Genomic DNA, 6,655 nt, shown 5'->3' on the forward strand with positions numbered 1-6,655 from the left:
GTTCTCAGCATGGACTAGGACATGTGCACCAAACCCATAACCATTTAATCTGGTCTGTGAGACCACATTTAAAGTGACAGTGTGTAGTTGTCCTGGCCATAGGGGGCAGTAGATACCTAAATCATTGCAAGCAAGCCTTATTTTTGTGTTCAAGTAAGACCTTACCAACAGATGGCCAATAGGGTGAAGAAGGGATGAAGAGGTAAATGTGTAAAAGAAAATTTATTAATGCTGAAAGTGTTGTAGCCATTTGTTACAAATCAGTTAATGCATTATGCCTTTGCGGGCTTGCGTAGAAGGGAACATGGCATGCATTTTAGGCCTGATTGTTATGATTATATTTAATGAAACCGCTAATATTTTTCAACAACTGGGTATATTTTAATTCATTTACAACAACATTTCATTGGATATTTCCAGAGATTAATGGTAAAAATTACATATTGTCGCTTTAATGATTGACGGGAAGCACCTGGGTTAAAACTACATGTCCCAGAATGCACTGTGACAGATGCTGCCACAAGCTCAGCAACAGCAGGGAAGTTTTAACTTCTCAGTAAATTAGTTTTTTCCTGGACAATGGAGCTCTAGGGTCTGACGGGAGCTCCAGGTTTTTCTGCTTTTCACTCTCCTGATCCACATAAGTTAATATGATCTCCAAGAAAGGAGGAAAAACTGAAAGTACCATTTTGATGGCCTGGTCAAATGTTGTCAGTCAGAATAATCAGTGAAAAACTTTAAAGAGGCCCTGAGAAATCATTTTTAATCTATTTTAAATGATCAGTCGCCCTGAGTTTAACATTTAGGTGTAGGAGACTATTTTCATGTTCAGCCTATCTCCTGCATTAGCTTATGATAGAAAATAGATGGTGAAACTAGGATTTGAAAAGCCTGACAGATCTTCTAGCGTGGACTCACCCATCTTGACTCGTGACGGGGAAGGCTGTTGTTGGTTTGGCATCCAGGAAAGAGCAGAGAACATCTCGACTAGACTAGTAGAAGCTAACTGTTAGCATTAGCAACTCCACCACTCAGCAGAACTCCTTCAGGCTTGTTTAATGTGGAGATCAACCCTGCAGAGCAAACAATACCAGTGGTAGAGTTGCATTGCTGTTAGCCAATCAGAGGAGAGATGTCCAAATACCAGGAAATAAGACTCCAAATCCTGTCTTCTGAAGCTACGCCATGAAGACATGGGAATTAGTTTTACTGATGCTCCAAACTCAACATGGGAAACTTGTCTTCCTTTTTACAAGAAATGACAGTGATCAAACTTTTTATTTTTCTTATTTTTGACCCGAGAAGGTTTGATGCCCCTGGGGTAGAGAAGCTTGGTAGGTTCCACATGAGATCAGGTCCAGCGTGCAGGAAGTAACTAAGCCTGCTCCAGGGCCAAGGGAGACACCTTGTGTCCAAACTGCAGATTGCAATTGTTCATTCTCCGGGAACAGCCAGTGCAATTCACGGCTTCTGCAGAAACATCTGAAGGATATAGTTATAGATGAGCACACAGACATAGGGGAGGTACACTCCCTGACCTCTTAGTATCCAACAAGATGGCGGAGTGAGTGGTTGTGTGCCTGCGGTCTCTCCTGCCTTATTTAATTAACTACCTGGATTTTTGACCTTTTTGCATCTGGTACTTGAATTTAAGGCCTTTTTTGAAGGAGTGGAAAAAAGGTGATTGACTAAGCCATATTTCTGATAAAAATGCCTCCTAAGCGCCAGCAGAAAGATCAAATTAAGGGCTCTGACGACGACGCTGCTGACGTGTCACTGGAAGTCCTGAACAAGGAGACTTTGGAGTCTACTCTTCAAAAGTTTTTTGACAAAGCAGAAAAACATGCCAAAGATCGGTTTGATAGTCTTGATTCTCAACTTGACTCAATTCGATCTACACTTGACAAGCACACACAAGAGCTTGAAACTCAAAAACAAATCACCACCTTACTCCAAAAAAGGGTGCGGTGCGTGGAGGACGCTTCCGTGGCTCAGAGCGCAGACCTGCAGAAACTACAGAGGAAGATTGCTGCCCTCGATGATCAAAGTAGAAGGAATAATATCCGGATCCTCAATTTAAAGGAAGGGATTGAGCTCAACAATGCTCTATCCTATCTTAGGAGCAACTTGTTGGTGTGGTTCCCAGAGCTGGCGGGATCTTCTCCTGATATAACTCGGGCGCGGCGGGTTGGACAACCTGGCGCGTCAGGGTCTCCTCGGACCTTGGTGGTCTGTTTTCTCCGAGCGAATGACAGGGATCGGATCCTGGCTCTGGCAAGGAAGTCTGAGGTGCTGGTGGCTGGTAAATCGGTTCGATTTGCTGCTGATTTCAGCGATGAAACAGCTCGTCGGAGACGCCGCTGCTTCCCGGTTTTGAACCGGGCTCGCGCCTTGGGACTACAAGCTTTTCTTCTTTATCCTGCAAGCATCAAGATAATCTCTGATGGTGATCATCTGCTTTTTACAGACCCAGTGGCTGCTGAAAGTCACCTGGACTCTTTGGGTTGAGATGCCCTGAGAGGTTTTGGGTGTACGAGCACCTGCGGAGGGCGGACTTGTGACTTTCCTCTTTCTTTTATTATTCTAATTCTGGCTCTTCCGCAGAGTAGGTAATTCCTTTTTGTTTTTGCTTCTCCTCTTGTTCGGTGAAATCAAATTTCGTCTAAGGTCAAATTATCCTTACTTTATTCTTATTTACTTATATTGATAAAATCCAGCCACCTTGTTGAGTTATGGCAATCTTTATTAGTTTAGGTGGCTGTGCTTTGAGCAGGTTGCAGGCCATGGGCTCAGATCTGAGACTTTCTGGACTATGAGTGATAACTCATTTAATTTCCGTGTAATTTTATTATATTTTGTTCTTTTTTTTCTGTTTATTTTTGTTTTAGATTTTCTTCTGTATCTGCCTGCTGTGAGGGTTATTTTTGTACCTCGTTTTTCTTGTTATGGGTAAAGGTTTACACATAATCCATCTCAATATAAGAAGCTTATTTCCTAAAACTGATTTATTAAAAGCATGGCTTGGTTATAATGAACCAAAAATAATTACGTTGTCTGAGACATGGTTGAATGATAACATTTCTGACAATGATATTTCTCTTGACAACTTTGTTTTATATAGAATGGATAGAGGGACAAGGGGTGGCGGGGCTGCCACTTATGTCTCCTCTAGTCTGCAGTCTCAGGTTATTGTCCCGACAGTCAAACCACTTCACTTCGAAGCCATCTTTACTAAAATTTCTTTTAATGGAAATAAGCACATTATAATTGGCAACATCTATCGCCCCCCCTCCTCCCCTAGACTTGAAGCAATACAAAATTTACTAGCAACGGTTGATTCGTTGGGGGACTCAATGGAATTGATCTTACTTGGCGACTTCAATCTTAACTGGCTTGATGAATCTACTCTTCCAGAACGTATTCTTTTAAATAGCTCAAATCTGACACAGCTGGTCTCAGAGCCAACTAGGACTTGTGCCACAAACTCTTCTCTCATTGACTGGATATTAGTAACTCACCCAGACAGATTTTCTGATTATGGCATTTTGCCCAACTGTTTTAGTGATCATTCTGTTATTTTTTGCTTCTGGAAAATATCTTTACCACATACACCAGCTAAGATGATCAGACTTCGTGACTTGCATACTTTTAATACTGATCAGTATTTACAGGAGCTGCATTCTCTTAATTGGAATAGATTGTTTCTTATACCTGATGTTAATGATGCTTGGGCATTTTTCCACTCTCAGTTCATGCAGGTTCTTGATAAACATGCTCCTTGGGTCAGTGTAAAAATTAAGGGCAGCCATTTGCCTTGGATTTCTCATGATTTAATTGCTTTATTTAAGAAGCGCGACAAAGCGTGGAAAGTAGCAAAACTTAGCAATCTGCATGAGCATTGGACAGTTTATAGAAAACTAAGGAACTTCTGTACTACCCAGACTAGGAATGCTAAAGCTAATTTTTATAAGAATGCTTTGCATAAGGATATCAATAACCCTAAGCGCTTCTGGGATAAAATTAAAGACCTGAGGGGGAAAACTAATGTTAAAATCTCACATCTGAATGTTAATGGGAGTCTTATTAATGACCCGGCTGAAATTGCTGAAGCATTCAGTAAGCACTTTGCTTCCTCTCCTCTCCCTGCCTCTGCAGAACATCATGGGTCTTACACCCTGCCTCACTGTTGCTCCAGTGGATTTTCTTTTTCTGAAATTCGTTCTGAGGAAGTGCGTAAAGTTATACTGTCTCTCTCTAGTGGGAATGCTGCAGGTCCAGATGGCATTGAGAGTCGCTTTGTTAGGATAGCTGCTGATGTTCTAGCCTTACCATTATCTATTCTTTTTAATCATTCAATTAACTCATGTTCTGTTCCAAAAGCTTGGAAATGTACTAAAATAATACCACTGCATAAAGGAAATGATACATCTGAACCTAATAACTATAGACCCATTGCTATAATTAATACAGTTGTTAAAGTATTTGAAAAACTGGTTTTTATCCAACTATCTAAATACTTAGAGGATAACAACCTACTATCACAGTACCAATCGGGGTTCAGAAAAAACTTCTCGACAACTACTGCACTGCTCAAATTTTCTAATGACATCTATTCTGGTTTTGACAATAATTTATTTGGTGGTGCGATTTTTCTTGATTTAACAAAAGCCTTTGACCTCGTCAATCACTATCTACTTTTAGATAAATTATATGCTTTTGGTCTGTCAAGGCCGTCTCTACTGTGGTTTAGTTCTTTTCTTCATCATCGTTCTCAATTTGTTTCCTTTAATGGTTCTGAATCAAACATGCGTGGTGTCATCAGAGGTGTTCCCCAAGGCTCCTCACTTGGGCCATTATTATTTTCAATTTTTATTAATGATTTACCACAGTGCTGCAGATCCTGTTCTGTTCAGTTATATGCAGATGACACAGTCTTATACTGTTCTAAGTCGAGTAAATCCGAATTACAAGAAGCTATTCAGCCTAATTTTGACAAGGTGCAGCTCTGGCTAACGCAGAACAAACTTCTTTTAAATAAATCTAAGACTTACTCCATGCTGTTTCACAGAAGTAGAACTCTATCTGACAGTGACAGGACTCTTAATCTTTATTTTTTGGATTCCTCCCCGGTTCAACCGTCTGTTAAAATGAAATATTTAGGAGTTTGGCTAGAGCCAGAGCTGTCTTTTAAATTTCACATTCACACAACATGTCTTAAGGTCACACGGTGTTTACGTATCCTTTATAACTCAATAAATTGCTTTGAACCTATTGTTCGAAAGTGCATCGTCACTCAGCTTCTGTTACCGATCATTGATTATTCTGATATTTTATACCAAAACTCAACAGTTTCTAGCCTGCGGTCTCTTGATGTCGTCTATAACAGTTTGTGTCGTTTTATTTTGCGGTGTTCATTTAACACTCATCATTGTTATATGTATGATCTTCTTGGTTGGCTTCCTTTAAAAGCTAGACGACAATTTCATTGGTTGATATTTATGTTTAAGTGCATTTATTTTGATTTTCCACTTTATCTAAAAACACTTTTGGTTCCCATTGATTCCTTGTATTCAACCCGCTTAACCACTCTTCCATCATTTGTTGTTCCTCGTTTTAAAAAGGAGGTGGGTAGACTCGCCTTTTGTGTTAAAGCTCCTCAGGACTGGAATAAATTACCCGCTGAATTAAGATCCATCTCAACAATTCGTAAATTTTCCCGCACTGTTTATGCTTATGTAAAGCCAAGCTGTAGTTGCTTTGTTTAATCTTTACTATGATGATTTTGTGCATTCAATGGCTAACATGCTGTATTTCGTTGCCAAACTTTGTATTCAATTGGGATACTACTTCATTTTAGGTTTATTTACAATGTAATTTCTTGCCCTTATTTCTCTTTGAGTGCCTCACAGCAGTTTTATTTAATTTAATTTGGTATATAGGTATGTATGTACGTATGTACACTTGTTGGTATCTATGTATCCTTGCTTATGTGTTTATATTTACGTGTGTATATATATACATTTATACATATCGTTGATTTTACTATTATTTACTTTCCCCCTTTTTTTTTTTATTTCTGTTACAACTTTCTAACTCTGCCACCTTATTTGTTATTGGTTGTGTTGTAGGAGGACCTGCTCGAAAACGAGATGTTACATCTCAAGCAGTTTATCCTCCTGAAAAAAACATAAGTTAAATAAATAAAATAAATACATTTTTATCTTGTGGCCTAAAACCCATTGCAAGACTGAGACTAACAACCTCTTCCTCTTTTGGGAAAGCATGAAACTTCCTTCTCTGAGACCCTCCACTGAGGCCTCGTCTGATCCCTTCAGTTCTCCAAAACAACAACTTCTGATTTTAACTGATGTACATGACACAAGCCTGTGGATGGAGGACGACTCCAACCTACCAAACACCACCTTCTTATGCAAAAGACTGTTTAGCTTGTAATATGATTATTATAGTATTTTATTCAAAGTTAAAATGGATGGTTTTTGGTGCATTAGTATATTTGTTCTAAGTAAATAACCATTCCTCAGTGACATCTAATGGGATTGATGAGCGGATGCAGAAACAAAGTGGATCTTTAAACAACTGTCATCTCAAAATTCTTATTTTCATTTAAAACATTTATTAAAGTGAATGACAAGAG

Source organism: Nothobranchius furzeri, chromosome 10 (genome assembly GCF_043380555.1).
Source record: "Nothobranchius furzeri strain GRZ-AD chromosome 10, NfurGRZ-RIMD1, whole genome shotgun sequence".
In the NCBI taxonomy this organism is placed as follows: domain Eukaryota; kingdom Metazoa; phylum Chordata; class Actinopteri; order Cyprinodontiformes; family Nothobranchiidae; genus Nothobranchius; species Nothobranchius furzeri.